Source organism: Macrotis lagotis, chromosome 6 (assembly GCF_037893015.1).
Source record: "Macrotis lagotis isolate mMagLag1 chromosome 6, bilby.v1.9.chrom.fasta, whole genome shotgun sequence".
Lineage (NCBI taxonomy): Eukaryota > Metazoa > Chordata > Mammalia > Peramelemorphia > Peramelidae > Macrotis > Macrotis lagotis.
The window spans coordinates 35236842-35259090 of NC_133663.1; the positions used below are offsets into that span (position 1 = coordinate 35236842).

General features: G+C 34.6%; 1 protein-coding gene across 9 annotated transcripts in view; it reads left to right on the plus strand.

Moving 5' to 3' along the window:
- NAALADL2 (N-acetylated alpha-linked acidic dipeptidase like 2) overlaps window positions 1–22249 on the plus strand; it is a 1546126-nt gene that overhangs the window by 161303 nt on the left and 1362574 nt on the right. The window contains exon 1 of one of the 9 annotated variants that reach the window (XM_074190942.1): window positions 8082–11263. The exons of the other annotated variants lie outside the window; for them this stretch is intronic. The gene's annotated coding sequence lies outside the window, so the exon portion shown is untranslated. Of the gene's footprint in view, window positions 1–8081; window positions 11264–22249 lie in introns of those variants that run through there. 9 annotated transcript variants of the gene reach the window in all.

Consider the following 22249-nt stretch of genomic DNA (forward strand, 5'->3'; position numbering starts at 1 on the left):
GTTGAAGCTGCACCTTTATTACAAAGCAAACTTAAATTCACCCATATGTAATATGAATTTTTAAGAAGTTAAATGCTATTTTTATTAGATATTGCTTTTCTAAATACTCATTATTTCAAAGTCACATGGAACATAAAACTATTAAAATATAGAGACACAGCAAAAGAAATTAAAATCATATGGTAATAAAATGAGACTCATTTTGCCTGCCCCTCAAGTTTAGAAGAAACTTTCAGGGAATCTATAGATAACATGCTTCCTACCTAATGCTTTGATTCAACTACAGAAACAAAAAAGCAAGCAAGGAAAAATGGTTCTTGTGTCCAGATGTGGAATTGCCCACAGAATATTAAATGCTGAAAATAATAATGATAATAATAATAGTCATTATTATTATTTTTATTGACTAGTGACCTGTCTCTGAGCCTGAACTTCTTGGAAAAGATAAGAGCGTTCGTATGTGGCATAGGTTCTAGGGCTACTCTCCTGATCCTATTACCCCATGAAGATTTGGTCCTCCAAAGTGTGCTATGTTTTCCTTTTTTAGGCTTCTAGAGGGGTCCTGAGAATTTACAGAATTTTTTTTAAGTACTCTGGTTCTAGAATCAACATTAGAGTTCTTTCTGTTTTCTTCCTTGCCCACCCCTTTCCTATAATTAGCTGATAAAAATTGGACAGTTTTTAAACATGGATACTCATGAGCAGAATGTTATGAATAAAAAATTAACAACCAGGTCAGAAATTTACAGAAATATGCATACTCCACTTTACTGACTAATGGTAAGAGCTACTAGCAGGTAGCACCACTGCATTTGTAGAACATAACCAAAATTGGCCTAGATTGAAATCATGAACCTTCTTAAATCCAGGAACAGGATTTTAAAACTCTATGAGTAGCACAAAATGAACTCACCCAGCAGTATATAAATAAATATTAAAAACAAATGGCTGAGTCAATGAATTTTTTTGAAGATAATTCTCTAAGACAGTTGTAGACAAAGGAATATATTATAATGCAAGACCAAGTAATTGTCATCAGAAAGTATAGAGATGTTAGCTTTAAAAAATTCCAGGATTAGAGGTCAATATGGATTAAACAAGAAAAGGTTCTTTTCAGAAAAAAAAACTATTTATTTTCATCCATATGCATATGTATATTTTTAAGTTACAAAATTTCCTTCCAACCTCCCTTCCCACCCCCTCTCCTCAGTGATGAACAGTCAGGTTAGCATTGTACATATATATTTTGGATAAATATGTTTATAGATTAGTCTTTATTGGTAGGAAGAATTAGGGTTAAGGGAAATAGATACATAAGAGATAATTTTCATAAAGTGTTCATAACATTCTTAAGGACTAGTTTTTCTTTTTTGTTTCTTTTTTGTCTTTCTTCCTTTGGATGGGGATAACATTATCTATAGCCATTCTGGTTGTCCTAATTCTCTGGACTACTGAGAGGAGCTGCTTCCATTAAGGCTCATCATCTCACAATGTTGTTGTTAATGTGGACATTGTTCTCTTGGTTCTGCTCCCTTCACTCAGCATCAGATCCCCTAAATCATTCCATGCATTTCTAGAGTCCAACCATTTATGGTTTCTTATGGAACAATAGTATTCAGTAGTCTTCATACCATGACTTGTTTAGCCATTCCCCAATTGATGAGCATCCCCTCAATTTCCAATTCTTTGCTACTACAAAAAGAGCTGCTATGAATATTTTGGAACATGTAGGATGTTCCCCATTTTAAAAAAAAATTTCTTCTGGTTATAGGTCTAGAATTAGAATTGCTGGGTCAAAGGATAAGAATAGTTTTATTGCTCTTTTGGCATAGTTCCAAATTGTTCTCCAGAATGGGTGGATCTTTTCACAACTCCACCAACAATGCATCAGTATCCCAATCCTTCTATAACCTCTCCACCATGGATCATTTTCCCTTTTTTTCTTCTTGGCCAATTTGTTAGGTGTGAGATGGTAACTCATTGTTTTAATTTACATTTCTCTAATCAATAATGATTTGGAACATTTTTTCATAGGATTATATGAATTCTTATGAATTTCATATAATTGTATGATTCTTCATTTGAAAACTGTCTCATATCCTTTGAACATTTATCAATTAGGGGATGACTGAAAATGGTCCTTCTTAAAGAACAAGTCTTTAAATATTGAATCACACATGGCCCAGACATTGTAAACACACTCCTTTGAATGGACCCTCTACGGACATAACAAGCATAATCTGTGAGGTGTTACCATTCAACATCCATTGTTTTTTAATCAAGGTTCCTTAACTAATTATTTTTTAGTGTCTGTAACATCGGTCTCATTGACTATCTGGTAAAACATAAACTTTTTTCTCTTATGGCTTTTAATACATGAAATAAAATATATATGATTGTCAAAGAAAATAATATATTGAAATATGATGATCAAAATATTTTTTATAAGTTAAAGTTCACCAAATTAAGAACCCTTAAATTCCAAGAATCTACATTCTAAATCTAGCAGACTCTGTTCAATAATATAGGTCTCAACACACATCAGTCTTCTAATTCTTTGTAATTCTTGACTATTTAAAAAGTACTGGTCTTGCTCCATCTCCTGAGGCCATGTGGCTAGCCATAAGACACATGAGCTGTGCATTTAGTTGTCTTTCTAAGCAGCTAGGTGATAAATTGGATAAAATACTTGAACTTGAGTCTAGAACACCTGAGCTAAAAATTTGACCTCAGACAATTAATAGTTGTGTGACTCTGAGTAAGTCACTCAACCATTCTTTGCCTCAGTTTCCTCAACCATAAAGTAGAATAGTAATAGCACCAACATCCCAGGTTTGTTGTGAAGATTGAATAAGACAGTAATTGTAAAGTCTTATTGCCCATTGACTGAAACATAATAGGAGCTTTATAAATTCTTATTTCTTCCTTTCTTCTCTCCCTTCTTTTCTTGATGCCTAACTGACCTCCCTACTTTTTTAGTTGAATGTCTAATTGATATATATATTTTGAATTTGTTAGTGTATAATTCTACCTTAGTAATATTCTGCAATGGGATCACATGGGTTGCCCTTGGGGTGATTTCTTTGACGCTTTGATTACTGGGATATTTCAAGATTTTCAGTTGCCATGTTTGGAAGGATTTGGGTGTTTAAAATGGTGAGAGGGCATGCTAGTGATCAACTAATAAGATAGGAAATACCTATAATGAAACAATTCCAGCCCTCAAGGAGATTACATTCTATCAGGGGAAATAACATGTGTATATCTAAGTCTATAGAATATAGAATATAAATTAAAAACTTGGCAGGGGAGACAGCAAAATCTTGAAGAAACTGGAAAGTTTTTCACAGAGAATATGACACTAGATGGGCTTTACAGCTATCTAAAAATTATAAAAAGGTATAAATAAGAAAAATATGAAAGTAAAAAAATATTCTTATGATGGATGTGTATCTGATGACAAAAACATTTTGGTTTTTCAACATGAATGCCTTTATTTTTCATATGTACAGGCTGTAATCATTATTTTGGTTTCATTTGCTTGTTTATCAGGAAAGTTGAATCCTCATTTTTGAGAATTCCATCTGCATTATGACTATTTAATTGGCCCTACTGCTCTTATTTTTAAACTTGGTTCCCCTTCAACATTAAGCCTAAACATAAGGAAAACAAGCCTTCTCATCAAAAATCTTCACTGGTATAATATCAGACTTTTTCTGCTGAAGCATTAATTAAAATTTTGCTTGGAATCTCGAGTGTCCTGAAATAGCAAGGTGATCATTCCATTCAGTGTGTACATTACAGAATTTGATAAAGACAGTTGACTAATTGGCCAGTACAGGGTCTTATCCTCTCATTTGTGAGAATGTCATGATTGACAAGCACTTAGAATGAATTTTGATTAACTGGACAGTCAATAAAAGAAAAGATCCTGACAGAATGTGTTAAAACATGAATATGATCCCTTGAGTCAAAAGATATTAAACCCTTATTATCTTCATCTTTTCTATGCAGATCTTATTCTTTAACCTAATTCTATCCCTTTTGAATGATTTTCAAGCAAATTGGTAAAAAATGAAAGAATAAATGAGAAGCCTTTTAAAGGGGTTTGTTGTGATGTACTTGGAAAGTAGATACAAAAGCAAGATAATGTATCCTACCTTCAAGGAGATTATATTCTAATATATGAAGACAACATCTATTGGGAAAAATGGCCTGGACAGGGTATTTTGTTCTGAGCAGTCACAGAGAAGGGAATTGCTGCCATAAATGAATCCTAAATGCTGCTCACTTGTTCAGATATAATGATAGGATTATTTTGATGATGATTTTCTCAAGTGGTACAGAGAAGTGATGGGAGAAGGTAGGGGGGTAAAGGAGAGAGTACGAACAATGGATCACAAGGTAGGGTGTGCATGAGTTATACTCATTAACCAATCAGAATAACTTGATTCTAGGTCAAGAATTTCATTGTAAGGTCAATTAAATCCCCCAGAGGATGCTTTTGAGTGGTATATTAGTTTGAAGAGTGTGACAGCAGAGTGATGATCTCAGGTAGGATAGCAGGAAATGATCTCAGGGTATGACTTGGTGGAAGAAAAACATTTTAAAGAGATATCATAGAGCAACATAACTTTGTTTCAGCCAAAAAAAGAATAAAAAAATAAGAAAAAAATTAATTTGGGCTGGATTCCAATACTGCTCCTGAGACAAATGGTGTTTCCATGGGCCAGGCACTTATGTTCCCTATGTCTCAATTCCTTCATTTGTAAAAAGAGAAGAACACTTTGTTGAATTGCTTTGTGACTCATTTGCGATAAGGATATAATGTACTTTGTAAACTTTAAAGTGCTATTTAAATGTTAGCTATCATCATCATCATCATCATCGTTATTGCTATTTGTATTAATACCTTCTTTGTCCTAGATTTGATTAATGAAGAAAAAGATTTCAGTCATCAGTATGAAAATTGGTTATTAAATACAATTTCTAGCACAAAAAAACAAAACAAAAAAAGCAACATTTTTGAGTTTCATTATACTGGATAATTTCAGTACACACTCAGTAAAAGCTAATTAACTATATGAAACAAAAAAAAAATACCCATATTGACCAAATAACAGCTCATTGAAAGAATGTGATGTTTCATTGAATAGGTGACAGAACAGAAATGTTTGTCCTGGGGAAAAATTATTTGATATCTTTATTTTAGGCATCCTTTAAATTGAGATGGCATTTATTTGAAATGTGATGGATTACAAAAACTACCTTTCTTCTTTTGGTGGTCAATCTAGAAAGATTTTGAGCTTCAACAATGAAGGACGAGAACAACTAACCAAGGAAAATAACCAGGAAAAGAATTCAAGCAAGAAAAGAAGAATGGGGGAGAGAGACAGAAAGACAGGCAAAGAGAAAGGCAGGCCCATTTAAATTTGATGACAGGAGAAAAAAATGAAAAGCCTTACTGAATAATCTGAACGTTGAATGGACTAAGTGATAGTGCATTTCCCTTCACTAGAGACTATTTCCAAGGAAAGCAGCCAAGTGGCATAATATAGAGAGTTCTAGACTTGAAGTGGAAATTGAGTGAACCACATTGACTCCATCTTGTGACCAGTTCAACCAGTTCAGTTCCCTTTCTGTTCAATGTGGCTGTAGGCCAACTTGTGTCTTGTGAGAAAACTTTATTCAATTGAGAGAACTGGGAGAAAATCTTATTGCAACATGTGAAATCAGTTCCATATTATTGGCAGGTTGGACCATCTCTCAGCTACTTAGAGACCTTTAACTAAGGACCCAGGTTATGCAAGCCAGAAACCCAGGGACATCCTCACACCGATACAAGGAGTTTTCTCTCAGATGGACATCTTGAGAGGACTATGTGTTTTCTCTGAAAATTGCCCCATTCAGATAAATTAGTTATTGCTTCCATGTTTCTTTGATTCTTTGCAGATATTTTGAGGAAGTGGAGCACCTCTTTTTCTGAATTCAGGGAACTATACCTTGTTTGTTCTCTCCACCCCAAATTTGAATGTCCCTAACCTTTCATCCAGTTGGCAATAAATTACCCAATGCTAAATTATTCCTTGTGAATTAATTAGTCTTATTTGATAAATTGCTTTTTAAGGTGTAAAAATCTGTCTTCCCTTATATTTATCTTGGAGACCTAAGCTAAGAAAGGAGCAATTATCATATATTGTTTACTAAATTGATATGCTCAAAAAATTGAATATTTGCTTCCTCAGAGATTTCATGTTTATCTGCCACACCTTGTGTCATCTCTGTGGTGAGTGTCCTCTTGGGAGTCTTTGTTGCTCTATAAGTCTACTCTGAACTTAGATTGATCTCTGCTCACTTCTCTTAGAAGCTCTGTCTCCCCACAAAGCACAAGTCATTACCTTCTTCACATCTTTCCTGACTAGGCCTCTCCCAAGTCATTTAATCCAGATTGTCTCACATCCGGGGCCAAGTTGTCCTGATAAATATGACCATAGAATTGAAGAAAGTAAGGCTGGTCATTTAACATAGTAGCCCCCCCCCCCCCCCAACTCAAATCCAATTCGCTTGCATGTCATGGCATCACCTTTCTTATGTCATGGTCCATGGTCTTCTTTGAGAACAAAGGACAAATAACAATTTATGTCTATCCATACTGTTGCCATAATAAAGTAAAAACTACTTGAGGGCAGAGACAGTTTCATTTTTGTCCTACTTCCCCCACGTCACCTCATCCTCAGTGCTTTCCAGACTGTCTGTTGTATAATAGACATTGCATAATGCTGCTTCATAGCTTATCCAAAGAAGGACAATCAAAGATAATGAAAATGATGACTGGTTCCCAGCCTGGAGCGGTTTCTGTAAATTGTACCTTGCTCCCTTTCCCCCATCAACTGGACAGATTAATCAGATCTTAGTGTCCAATGGGGTCAATTCACAAGAGGAGCAGCTGCCTGGTAAAATAACTTTCTTTCATGGGAACTGAACAAAACAGAAAATGATATATAGTATTTTAAATGTTTCCTTTCATTTGATCATCAAGACCACCCTATGAAAAGGTTTATAATGATCTTATACCCATTTAACAGATGAAGAAATTAGAGTATAGTGAGGTTAAGGCTGTGGTCCCTCAGTTAATAAGTACTTGAGTTCTGATCTGATCAGCAATCCTCCCTAATTCTTTATTTTCCCTCTTTTTCTCCAGCACTATTCTGCCTCTCGTTTATGTAATGCTGTACAGTTTTCAAAGACCTTTCATCATATAATTCCATTTGATGCTCACAAGTGCCCCTGTGTGGTTGGCAGTGCAGTTATCATCACCATGCCTATTTTGCAAGCAAGGCAGCAAAGTCTCTGAAAGATGAAATACTTTCTTTAAGATTGTTTTGCTGTGCCTCATCCCTTGTATAGAAATTCTCCTCTCCTGCCCCTCTTAAAATCCCTCATTTTCTCTAACCTCAGCTCATGTCACCTTCTATGTGAAGCCTTTTCAGAACCTTTAAGTAGCTAGTGTTTTCACTAAAAAAGTATCATGTGTAATTTTGCATACATTTATATGAATATGTCCCACACATATCCTCCTCCCACCCGTACTCTCTTCTACCCTTTAAGTTTCTTGAGTGCAGATTATTTCTGTCTTTGTGTCTCCAGGGCTTCCATCGAGCTCCTAGTAGGTGCTTAACAAATCTTTTTTAAAAATTAATCTATTTTCATCGCTATGCACATGCATATTTGTAAGTTACAAAATTTCCTTCCGCCCTCTCTTCCACCCCCCTCCCCACAGTGACAAACAGATTAGCATTGTACATGCATATTTTGATAAACATACACCTCAGTAATATTTGGTATGAGGAATTAAGATTAAGGGAAAGAGATACACAAGAGATCATTTTTGTAAAATGTTTATCAGATTTGGAAGGTTTTTTTGTGAATTTTGCTTTGTTTTAATTCCTCTGGATGAGGATAATATAGTCTATATGTATATATACATATATATATATATATATATATATATATATATATATATATACACATATATATAGTCTAATACAGTTGTTCTAGCTCAGTGGACTGCTGAGAGGAGCTGCTTCCATCAAGGTTGTTCATCTCACGATGTTGTTGTTGATATGTCTATTGTTCTCTTGGTTCTGCTCCCTTTGCTCAGCATCAGATCCTATAACTCATTCCATGTTTCTCTAGAGTCTGAACATTTATGGTTTCTCAAAGAACAAAGGTATTCCTTAGTATTCATGTACCATAAAGTGTTTTGCCATTCCCCAATTGATGGGCACTTAACAAATCTTGATGACTATTAAAAGGTAGCTGAAGGTACTTTATCTAGGTCTTCTGACTATCAAATCCAATGCAAATTTCCACTGTTCCAATGGTCATTTAAAAAAACAAACCAACAACAGATGCTGTATTTAAAATTCCTTGATAGGTATCTAACTCTAGAATTTGTTTGCATTTTGTTGTTCTTCATCCAGTGTGTTATCCTCATTGTTTCTAGCTAATTCCTATAAAATGAAGAAGGATTGGATGAGGTGATCTTGACTATCTTTTACAATTCTATGTTAATAAATGAATAATAAGTCTATTAAATGCTTATTATATACTGGGGACTGTAGGAAGTATTGGACATACAGATTTAAGCAAAGAATAAAATGCCTGCCCTCACTAAGCCTATGTTCTAATAGGGAAAACACATTATCATAGGAATCTATGAAGGAAAAGGGGCAGTTGCTAGGGCTAAAATGGAAAATTCCAGAGATTGGAGAGTAGAGTAGGTCTGGGAATATCATGATCGTGTCCAAGGATTCACCAATCAGAAGAGGAGCCATAAGTGGAAGCATCTCCAAAGTGAAAAGACTTTTAAAAGAGAGGTAGAAAAATCAGGAGAGTGAAGAGTGTCTGTGACCACCCCTCATTCCAACTAGGAGAAACCATGAAGAGATAATCAGTGTATTCAGCAATCACCTATGTCTTTTGACATGTATGTCTCATGTGTGTGGCTTTTTGTCCCAGAACCCTTAAGTACAGTAATAAATATACATTAATCTCTTCCTCTTTAATTACTTAAACTCCTATGAGAAAGAAACTCCCAAACAAGTAAATTGCAAAAACCAAAACATATCATAGGAATAAGGCAAAACAATTTACCATTTCTAGTGGCCATATAAATGGGAGGGGGGAATGTGTTCAATGCTTTCTGAAAATCCAAGAAAATGACAGCAATGCTACATTATCTGGTACATTGCTCTAGTTGGCTCATTCAGATAATTTTCTTTGGGGTAAGTATAGTTTAGCAGGGTGTACTGAGGGAATTTCATTTTCTATCTAGGGTCTTTTGTAAATGTTGCAAAACTGAGCTTTTTAAAGTTACCTCTGTTTTGAAAATGTTTTGAGGTAGTTCAGTGAAATACTATAACTGAATTTTAAAATAAGAAATGACTCCCAAGTGAATTTTTTTAAGAAGATGCATTTAATTGAATGCAAAGGAAACATATCACACTTCGAAAAAACACCATATGTTGCCAGCAACACCATAACATTTGTAAGTGGATCCTTGCAAATTCAGGACCATATTGAAGCAGTGCATTTGCAGTTCTCCACCTTACCCAACTGTTAGGTAGGAGAGTTAGAAGATATTTTTAAAGTGCCCCATAATTTCAGGTTTATGATCAAACCTTTTTTTCACCCAAACTAGGTGTTTTTGAGATTGTGAAAGAGAACATTAATTGGTATTTAATATAAAACCTCTATAACCTTAAAGGTATGCTATTGAAATGTTCATGCTCTGGGATCATCTGCTACAGGAGATGAAGAGAGATTTTGAAATGCTAATTAAAAACCAAAAAAGGACATAAAATGCAAAAAAAGAGAGAAAATATGTAGATAACATGAAATTAAAGAAATGTCTTACCAGAGAAAATTCAGATAGAACAGGGCAATATTTGTAAAAATAAGGTTAGCATGGAAATGTGCTGGTTGTTTAAAGTTTACAGGCAATACATAAGGATGATGTCAGTGGAGCATCAAATAATGTCTTTGCATGTTTTAAACGTAATAGCCAGAGAACATACTTTTGTGAGCACTGCCCATTTTTTCTGGATATTTGGTGGAGGCCAATTTAAATTTCATGTAATTGCATCCTTAGAAAAAACTATGATTTCTGAAGAAGTAAAAATGAACAGCATCCCGAGGGATATGGGAGGGCATGGTGGGCGTGAGCAGGTTGTAACACATTATAAACAGAATGATTATAACATTACTGAGATGAATGAGTTTAGAAAGACGAGCAGGTCATGGGGCAGTAAAATGCTGGATAAGCCTTGTGCTTTATTGACTAATTAGCAGAGAAAGAGAGGAAGTCCCACAGCTCACTGGGAAGACCCCTTGTGTAAACTTTGGGGAAGACAATGAATGGTAAGAGTCAGAGGTAGGAAAGACTACTCTCCACATGATTGGAACTATCCTTTTGAATGTGGTCACACATTTATTGGGAGTATTGAAATATATTGTCAAATTTGGTTGCAGATCATAAAATGTTAAATTAATGTGAGTAATTATTGAAGCTGATGATGATGATGATGACAATGATTCGTTTTTTGAAGTACCTAATAGTAGCAGTAATTACAGGGCAGATTCTTCTACTGTGTTTAGCCAGTATTTACAACTTAGTAGGAACTTAATAAAAATCTAGTTGTCTGACTGACCTGTCAGACCTTTTGTACTGAGCTGGTTGCAATCTATCTGAAAAACAGTCAACTCAATGGAAATGATTAACTCCATTGTAGATGCTTAGAGTAAATGGATTTATAATTTGTTTTGTTTTATTTTGTTTTGAAGTGGGCAATTCAGGAAGATAACTATTAATCTTATCTTCTTCCCTAGCACTGTTAGGAAAAAAAAACACATTTCCTTATCCCTCCCTGTCTAGGAAGCTGTGTCTATCCACAAGGCCCAATGTTTGAGGGTGGGTTTTCATTTTTTTTTTTTTCTTTTTGGTTCTCCTGAGTGCCTGAACATTAACTTTGAAGAGTAAATGTTTAACTTGCCTCATGACAATTTTCAGATACCATCTGTTAATCATATTCCTGGCTTATGCATCATTGCTTTTGGAGACATTATGGATTCATAATACAGAAAAGATAATTTTTGACGTCAATTTTGAGTACTCTTATATTGCAATTTCAAACCGAAATAACAAGGGGAAGGGAGGAGAGAAATCACCTCCAGGATTAACAACAGGTCATATGAGGATGGGGTAAGATGAAATATCAAATATTATTTCCACTCCAACATAATTACCAGTGAGAAATATTGCTAGCATATTATTTTGGAGTCATTTGGAATACAAAGCTCAACTATGCTTGGGCTCCAGTTATAAAATTGGGGTTTATTATAATTTTAGGGACTTGATTTCTGTTATTGAACTTCAAAAACATTTTTGATTTTTATACTTAATAGATAGACTGCCACTATTAAATTAACATCTAGATTTGTGAAAAACAATTCGAATACTCCTTTGAGATGCAGGCGTCTTCAATATGAACAAGATGATTGTGAAAATCAAGGTGCAGTTTGACGGTTATCCAGTGTTAGTTTATATTTAATGGGATAGAGGGAAAAAAAACAAACATGAAGAGGAAAAGTGAAGGCCTTTAAAATCAGACTTGTACTGAAAGAGGGAGATTAGGTGGAGATGTACTAGCATGAAACCAGATAGAAAAATAAAAACAAGAATCTTAATTTGAAAAGAAATTTAGTTTTTCTTGATTTTGTCAAAAAGCTGGTTTTCTAAGTTGCAAATAATACAACAGAAAAAAATGCTATTTCTATCACACTGATGGTAGAAGGGAGGATAGGAGGGTATCAACAGCTCATCATTGTGAAAAGAAAGTAGACCACCCCCCTTTTTGTTGAAATGTTTTCCTCTAGCCTTTTGTGCATGCCAAAATTCAGAGCTCCTTTTTATTTATACAAGAAGAAACAGACTATTTAGATTCCCTGAATGCAGATTAGTTTAAGCATTTTGATAAGCATGAATAACTCCTTTTATTTATACTATTATTTTTATGCTCCTTTATTCCTCCCAGTGTTCTGTATGTCTCTTCCATTTAGCAGCTGTAGGACCCTGGAAAAATGATATAACATTTCTGAACCTCAGTTTCCTTATCTTCAAAATGGGAGTAATACTATAGATACTTATTTCTTAAAGTTACTTAGGAACGATACATTCCTAAGTAAATGTTGCTTTGTTGAATTGCTTCAGTAATGTCTCTGTGACCTCATTAGGGGTTTTCTTGGCAAAGATACTGGAGTGGTTTACCATTTCCTTCTCCAGCTCTAATTTTACATGTAAGGAAATCAAGGCAAACAGCAGTGTTACTTGCCCAGGGTTACACAGCACAAGAAGTTGAGTCTTCCTGATTCTAAACCTAGTACTCTTTCCATTGTGCCACCTAGCTGCGCAAATGTTACTTATTATCCATCATAAGTCTAGCTGAATATATCGAAATATAATTTGAATTTTAGAGAGTTTTATTTATTATTGTTGCGTCGTTTTGTTGTTGTCAGTTCTTCCTAACTCCAGGGCTGGCACTCTATACACTGAACCACCTAGCTGCCCAATCTCTCTCTCTCTCTCTCTCTCTCTCTCTCTCTCCATATATATATATATATATATATATATATATATATATATATACATATACACACATATATATAGGAAGCAGGAAATTCTTCTGTGAATAGATATCATAACATTTCTACAACTTGGGTTTTAGAGCGTTCTCAGCAGATGAGAAAAGTTCATTGACTTCCCTACCAAACTAATGATTTTAAAAAGTGACCTTCTTGCATTCTATCCATTGTATCCTGATGACTTGTTATATGGAGTTATATTCATACTTGGAATGTCTTAAGAAATATATTCTCATATTTTTCCAGCAACAAAATTAATATTATATATTTTTGAATACAGTGTACAATTAATTCATTTTCTATATAATTGAATTTAGTGCAATTAACGAGTCATAAAAGCCAAGTTAGTAAATTCCTGCAAATACTTTGGATGGAAATTCATTAAAGGTATTTTGAAAGAGTTGTGGAAATTAGATAGTAATATGCATTTTATGTTCAAAACTAATGAACTACACAGTTTCATTGTTCTAGCAGATAATGCTGGCATTACTTCATTTGCCCCTTAATAATATCCTTTATTTTAATTTAGTTTGTGTAGATCCAGGTGATAATGGATTTTAGGTGTTTTCACCTAAGAAGGCAGTAAGGAAAATACAGTAGGTAAAATATTTAACAAGCATAAGATTATCAGTACTACACTAGTTTTTCTGAAATCCATCATCCATTGTGGCAAGAAAAGATGCTACACATGTCTATTGATTCATGTGAGTAGCTTGGTGGTAAAGTGGATAGACCATGAGACTTGAGTGAGAAGAACCTAAAATCAAAACTGACCTCAGGCACTTAACCCTTACTGTATGACCCTGGGAAAGTTTCTTAACCTTGACTGCCTTGCCCCCAGGGCCATCTCTAGTCAACTGATTTGGCTCTGACCACTGGACCCAGATGACTCTGGAGGAGAAAGGAAGGCTGGAGATTTAACACAGTAGCCACCATTCAAATTCAGTTCATATACTTTTTATGGCATCATCTCCCTGATGTTATGGTCTTCTTCATAAGTGAAAGACAGAGGTCATTATCATTCATGTATACATGTAAGCATGTATGTGAAATACCTATATGTTGATGTTTGTAATTGGATATGTATCATATTATATTATGATGCCATTGATTTAGGCAATACCTTTACTAACTCAGGCCATCATCTTTGCATCTTTATAGTCTTAAGGGGTTGTCTAGATCCTCAAGCAGTTAATTCATTTTTCGTTATCACAAAGTCAGTATGTACCAGGGATCAAAGACCTTGAATTTCGTCTTCCCTGCTTCAGGGACAGCTCTGTCTAAAACACCATGCTGCCTCCCATATATGGGTGCACATATACACAAGTATATATGTGAACCTGTGGATATTTGTAAACATGAATGCAAATACATGGACTTACAGCTATGCCTCCATGGTAATGCATACACATATAATACAGGGTTCCAAAGATCTTCATGCAGTTTTAACCTTCAAAAACTCTTTCATATAACTTAAAGGTACGCTAAGACTTTTGGAAGATCCCAGTTCATGAAATAAAATGTCAAGTTAGCCGTCAAAGTCCTCACTGCCTTTCTAGAGGCTCCGTGTATCAAACTGTATGAATTGTGTCTGCAATATAGTTTGGGGCAAGAGGAGCTTGAGGGCAAGTGTACTCCTTGGGAGTCTACTCGGACAGGAGAGATCAAGATAGACCAGGAAGGAGTTCAACAAGGTTGATGGATATTTTGTGGGGAAAATACTCCTGTTAGCAGTTTTCCATATTCATGAATTGTTTTCCTGCTAGTTGCTAAGCCCTCTTCTTTCTTTGAGTGGCAGTTACTTAACCTCAGTCTTTCCCCTAACCTTGTGGTCACTAAAAGTCAGTACACCAGCAACATGGATCCCCAAGTCATTCAGATAGAAGTCTTCTTATGAATTTGTTAAGTTCAAATGTAGTCAGGTTTGTTACTGAGTAAGAGTTAAAGTAAATGGATTATCAGCCTGCTTCTGGAAGAAGCCTTAGCAGTCATTCATTTTTACTTTGCCCAAGGTCACAAAGCTAATTAGTAGTAGAGTTGGGAATATTATTTAAGATCTCCTTGTCCCCACATGCATGGGTCTTGGAGCCAGCAAATTGACTTGGCATGATGGTAGAGGAATTCTCTAGAACTAGAGCCTAGGTCCATTCAGGGCTTGTCCATTATGCCATAATATTTTGGAAGCTTATAGTAACATTATAAACTGTTTTGTGGGAAAATGGGATGGGGAGGAAGAAGTCCAAACAGAACAGATTTGAGTATATGATAAAACTGTACAACACCAGAAGTTATCATAAGCAAAATGATAAATCAGATAATCTCACAATTCTACAGGATCTCAGAGGTCACGATTCATCATTTGGCTTGTGATGACTTCTGGTATTTTACAGCTATATCAATCATTGAGATTTATAAGCCAATCAAATTATAGGTCTGGCATCTAAGGCATGGTGTTAGACATTGAGGATACAAAATTTTAAAAAAATGCTCCCTGTCCCCAAATACCTTATCTTTGTATTTGGAGGGTAGGAAAGAGAATAAAATACTTACACAGATACAGAAATACAAAATAAGGTGGAAGACTATTAGATGGACATTGCTATCCAAACCTCATATCCCCACAGCACAAAGCTATAAAAGTTAGCAAATAAGTCTGTAGAGGACACAGACTTCTGTGTTTTGGTGTTTTTCTCTACCCAGCCCCTCCAGTGGCCCCAATTGGTAAATGATATGCTTAGTAAGTGAAATTGAATTAAACAGTTGGCATAGCACATGGCCCCTGTGTTTACTATTGTATTATATTAAAATTTTGATTTTATTTTACATTTGAAAAAAGTAAAAATATAAACATATTCAACTTTCACTCACTTATTCCATGAAAGTAATTTAGGTCATGTTAAAGGGTAGCTCAATAACTTTTTAATACCTAGGTTCAATTTCCCTGAATGCTGCATTTAATTTGTAAAAATCCATTGCTATCATTTAAAAAATAATTATTTGCTCATCTGCTTGTAATGTCTACTGAATCCATTTAAAAACTATCCTGAAATATCAGTCTCTGACATTCCTATGAATTTCTAATCCAACATGTTCTTTAATTGATATTATTTGTTTTACTGACTTCCAGAATGTACTAAGTATTTTATTCCTAATGCATTTCATATTTTTGAGATGCTCTCCCCCTTAGGCTTAATCATTTTTTAGCTTTTTTTCCTCTTTTTCTTCTCCTTGAGAGCCCAACACACAATTAATTTGATGGATAAATAGTTTGTCTTAACTGAGTAAGTGACAAATTTACCACTTCCCTAAAACTTGAACTTGGCCCATGAGGGTCAGAATTACCAAATATATCTGGATCCCAATTAGTGCGTATAATGAATTGCCTGAAGTAATCATATTATTCAGATCACACTATATAGTTCCAGTGGACTGGAACCAATGACCATATTTTATATAATTATAACTTTGAGTAATTCAGATTCAAATATAGGTGATTACTTCAGGGGGTTCATAATTTATACCATTGGAAATGTAGATGTAAAAAAAATGGAAATGAGTTGAAATGTTAAAGCCATCTACAAACACCATTTACATGTTTGTTCAGTTGCATCCATCCATCTATGGTAGAAGAGTTCAGATTTCATGTAGCTCAGGGTTGGTTAAGATAACATTCTAACTTTTTACTCTAAAGAGACTATATTATGGGTATTCAGAAACAAAAGATAGTTTTTAATAATGACTTTTCATGTTCTAATAATTTAGAGACTAATCCATTTTTGATTCTCTTTCTGGCGTTTATTTGGAGGGAGACAATAAATCCATTAGTGTCTGATGTCTCCAGCCCACATTGATCTCTCCTTTGTCTACTCCAATTATTGTCAATACTGTAAATTAGCACTTTCGTCAAATCAGCCAATATTTATTGAGCATGTACCAAGTGAAAGCCACTGTTCTGGATACAAAGAAATCTATAGTCTATTTTTAGTGATGGGAGGGTCCTTAGAGATCAGTTTTTCCCAGATTCTCATTTGAAATTTATGTGAACTGAGGCCTTCACAGAGCAATTGAAGGTCTTTCAAATTTGAGAACCTTTGATAAGTATCTATTATTTACAGGATACAATTCTAGGTAATGCAATGTAAAGACAGAATTGTGACCACACGTGTCCTCAAGAAGCATGCATCAAACATGCCCATTATCAGCTAATACGTTAGTTGATAAAATCAAGCTAAAACCCAGATCTTCTCATTTCTAGTAGAGAGCTCTTTATATAACAACTGTCCTTGATGCATTTCTATTCAAATTTTGCATGTTGGTTTTTTAACTAGAGCTTTGATTGTGCTCATGTAAACAATTCTTGATATAGCCAAAAACAGTTTACTCTCTACCAAAACAGTTTATTCTTCAACCTATAGCCTTAAAGAGTTTCCTGGGGCCACTGAGAGTACCCAGGACTTGCCAAGTCATATGTCAAAGGTAGGACTTAAACATGTCTTCCTGACTCTCAGAAGACTGGATAGTAACCAAAAAAAATGTTATACAGTCACAAAAATGTAACATAATTCAGTATGGCAATTAAAGAGTTGATACATATTCAAATTAATTGTACATGTAACAATTTTGCTGAAGGAGAGTTTTTTTCCAGAATTGCTTCTTATGTTAATGTCTTGAGTACCTGATTAAGGTATAAACTTTTGTAGGCTAATAATTCCTCTCCATATGCCCAAAATCTAGCAAGATGCTAGGCACATTAGAGATTTGTCATAAATTCTTTGGAATGATTAAAAAAAAGTGATCAATGACTTTTCTCCTCCTTGGTCCCCTTCCTTATTGTTCAGTCAAAGTAGTCTACATAATTAGGACAGATCGTTTTTTTAATGGAGGATGTGTTGTTACTTAGTCTATAATTCTATTTATACTGAAGCTTTTTTTCCCAGAATTTGAACATCTTGGTTTTGAAAGAAAATGTTCCCTAAACCATGTTCAATTTTGGTTTCATATATAGGTACATGACCTAGATCTCTTGTTAGATTATTAATTTTTATCCATTTTTAGAGAGTTCGAAGATAAAAATGAGTAGAGACTGGTGACACTATAGAATTTGTGAATATTATGAATTATAGTAAGAGGAGGGAAAGTTATAAAATGAGCATTGTTCACCCATTAAGGTGTGGAGATGAGTGGATTATCGGTATGTCTTTTTTGGGGGAAAAATAACAATTTAAACTTTCAACTATTTCTGGAAGAAATATACCTCCTATAACCTTAATATTTTGCTCTGAGAGCCATTAATCAGTGAAATGCAATCAATAATATATAGAGATACTTTGTCATGATTGCTTAAAAAAGTCACTAAGTTCAAGAACCTTATTTAAAAAAGCCTACTTGGGGGAATGGGTTGGTTCCTGTGATATTCATACTTCATAAGTAACTGCTGGGAAATCTTGATCATTGTGAGTACATAATTAAATGAGGAATTAATTAGGCTTTACCAGTAGATTAACATTCAAGTTATATCAATCATTAGATTGATTTCATTATTTAATGATTTAAAAAAATGTTCCATCTGAAACACTGTTGTTTTCCCCAATATCCTGTTGAGGTTATTCATTTTCTATAATCATCACATAAAACTTATTTTTAAATTCAGTCTTACTTTGTCAGGAATAACTATTTGTTTAACCTTGTCTGCTGTGTCTGATTTTTCCTAATTTTGAAAAGTAATGAACAATTCTGTGGTCTGAAATGAACTTCATTGGGAAATAAGACAAATTCCAGTAGAGCATCCTTGCAGATATTCCTTACCATATTCATTAGGACATATTTTTAGATACTCCATCTTCTGATATGCAACCTTTTACTTGACTTCCCCCATTCCTGGAATGCTCTCCTCCCTCATCGCAACCTCCAAACTTCCCTGACTTCCTTCATGTCTCAGATCAATCCCACCTTAGGATAGAAGTCTTTCTCCAATCCCCTTATTCTGAGTGCCTTCCCTCTTTTGCTTATTTCACATTTTGCCTGTATTTATCTAATTTGTCCATAGCTATCTTTCCCTTCAGACCAAGAGCAGGAGTTGATTGTCTTTTGTCTTTCTTTATGTGTGCAGTGCTTACCATAGATCCTGGCAGGGTAATAGTATCTTAATTACTATTTGTTGATTTGTTAACCTTTTTTTAAATTTAATTTTTTTAAGACCAAATCTCCCTATTTCTCCCAGTCTGGAGGTACAGTTGCCACTTATGAGCATGGTCCTGTATTGATCAGTGCAGAGACATTGATTTGCTTACGTTTCAATCTGGGTTGGTTTTCCCTATTTTAAGCATCATGGTAGCCTAATCTGAGGGTTTCAGATTTAATTATTCTGGACTTAGTCCTAGGACTTAAACTCAACATCCTTCAAAGATAACTCATTTCCTTTCCTTCCAAACCCTCTCCTCTTCCTAACTTTCCTTTTAACGGTCCAGGTTAGCCTCTTGTTCCTAGCTGTCCCTTAGGCTCACAACCTGGGCCCTCCTTCTGCCCCTTATTTAATCCATTTCCCATTGTACATTCTCATCATGTCTCCTCTGGCTCTTCTTCTACCAGGGTCCTATTCCTGATCACCTTGTTACAGAAATAGAATTCTAGTTGGTCTTCTTGCTTCCAATCTTTCCTCACTCCTTTCAATTCATTTTCCATACACCTACAAAAGGGACCCTCTGAGAATACAGATCCAAACATATCAATCTCTTATTCAATTAACTGTAATTTCCCTCTGTTGCTTCCAGGATCAAATAAAAGTAAAAAATACTCTGATTTTTAAAACCCTTCTTAACCTAACCCTTCTCTCCATGTACAGTCTTCTCACATTCTAATGTCCTTCATATACCATAAGATGCAGCATCACTGGCATTCTTAATAGTCTTCAGAGGAAATATTCCATCTTTTGACCCCATCCATGCCTTTTCACTGGCTGTCCTAGAATATTCTCTTTCCATCATCTCCAGTCTTCCCCAGCTTTCTTCGAGTCTCAACTAAAACCTGAAATTCTATAAGATCTTTCTGGTCCTCATCAACACCAGTGCCTTCCTTCTGAGTCTGGAGGTTGAGATGAGGAGGGACAGTATTTCAAGATTAGAATGGGGGACAATCAAGTAAAAAGCCCCAAAGACTGACTTTTCATTTTCTCCGTAACCCTAGGGCTCAACATCAAGCTTGATAATAGTAAGTATTGAATAAATCCTTTTGTTGTTATTGGTGGTGGGGATGGTGGTGACACATTCCAAAAGAGTCCAAATGACCTCAGAGCTAATGTCAGATAGAGGATTTGAACCTAGGTTTTTCTCACTCTAAGTTCAACACTCTATTGACTATTACATGCTCTCTATTATAGCTTACTATAAACAATAGGTGTTTAATTGATGTCTGCTGCAACCTCAACTCCTTTACTTTCCTATATGTGTCTTGGAGCCATAACTTCCAAGCTCCCCTCTATCACTTGTGCCACTCTTTCTTTTCTCTTCTAGGATATTTTAACTCTTTCTTTTCCCTTCTAGGATATCTAACTTAATAAGTATTTTTCAAGGGTATAATAAGGACTATAGCTTTTAAAAATATAATGAAGATAAAAAAATCTATAGGTATTATCTTTTAAAAAGCTGCCATTTTGGAACTGGCTATGTTACTCCTACATGATATTAAACTAAAGTTTTTTTTAAAGAAAATGATTTACTCAATAGTTCTTTGGACTCTCAGACTTAAGAAAGTTTTTTTTACAAACAATATTTTAAACCTAATGAAATACTGAGAATAAATTATTTTATTGCTGCCCATTTATCAGATTAATTTATAAAGAAACAAGTGAAATAGCAATATCAGTAGAAGCATTTAAAACTAGCTTCAGAGTGAATGATTCATTATAAAATATGTCACTACTTTTTCAACACTTTTATTTCCACTTTCAATTCTCCACCATTCTCTTGCCCATTCACATCTAGTTAAATATAAGGCCTGGAGGGTGATTCCTTTAGCTGGTCATTAACTGCTTAGAAATCCTTGTCTTGTCAGTAATTAAAATATGGATTTTCTTGGCAGCTTAGAATTTCAAAAGTCAGTTATTATACGTGTTGGTTTTTTTGAAACATATGAATAAATCATTTTTGGCAAGATAGAATTTCAAATGACTTTTAAAAAGTGTTGCAGAAAAAAAGAAAGGGCATTAGTAAGTTGGAGAATATTTAGAATAGGGAAATTAGGATGTGAAGGATCTGAAATTCTTCCTATCTAAGGATTTGTTGAATTAAATTAGGAAGTTCTATTGTGGGAAGTCTTGAGTTGCATTGAGGGGAAAGAAGCATGAGAATTTTTGTCTTTCATAACAGAAAGGTTCTTCTTGCAAAGATAATAGTTTAGACCCAATGTAAGTGAAAATCTTCCTACCACTTAGTGCTTTATGAAAGTAGAAGCAAATAAATGCCTTTTGACATAGTCAATAGATTCCCCTTTATTGGATGCCTTCAAGCAAATGAGCCTATGATCATAGACTTAGAGCTGGCCTTGAAGCCAATCAAGTCTAACCCTTTCATTTCAAATATAAGGAAACTGAGGCACACAGGAGTTCGGTGACATGCTCAGGGTTACAGATCCAGTAAGGATCATTTTGGGTACTCCTTATACCCAAATCCCAAGGAATTGTCATGTATTTTTGTAGAAAAGAATGATTTTTTAGGTTGGATTTGATTGAGTCCTTTGTAATTTTGTGGATTCTTTTAAAATTTTGTGATTCTGTGAAAGAGAATTTTTTAAAAAGATGATAAGATGAAAAAGCATAGGTTGATTCTCTAGTATTTTCTTTCCTTATGACTCATTTTATATCTAATGTTATGATAGATAGAAATGATCTGGAGACCTTCAAATTGCTGTCATACTATTTTTATGCTTAATCCTAAGTGAACTGTTGTGTGAAGGGATAACATGTTTACTTTATTTTAATTGCATAAAAATGTTGAAATATGAACTTATCAGAATTCTGCACCGATAGTGAAAGAATTTTCAAGCCAACTTCAGTAGAAGCCAGGATGGTGGGGACAATAGATTCTCACGTGGTTTTATTTTCTTCTGCTTAGATCTCTACATTTTGAAAGCTTTTCATTCTGTAGAAATTGTAGATTGGAGGTTATAAGTATTCAGTATGGCCACATCTATTAAAAACTGTGTTCTTACCTTTTTAGGATCAATGTTATGTCTGAGGGATGGTGAACAGCATTTTTGTCTTGAAGAGTGCTCTGGTCCCAGTACAGTCATTTTGTTGAATTCTTAGGAATATTTTGAGATTTGTATTAGGAGTACAGTTAATTGGCATTGATTTATGAGGTGTCCGCTTGTGTCTTTCCAATTATTGTGCAAGAGCTCCTTGCAAAAGGCAGTTTTCCTCACAAGGTCAGCATCACTAAGTTTCTATTCATTACGGTCAAGTTTTATGAAATTACTTGCATTACCTTTATATTCCCCTCCATTTATTATCACTATTATTATTATTATCATTAGTATATTTCAGTCATAGTGC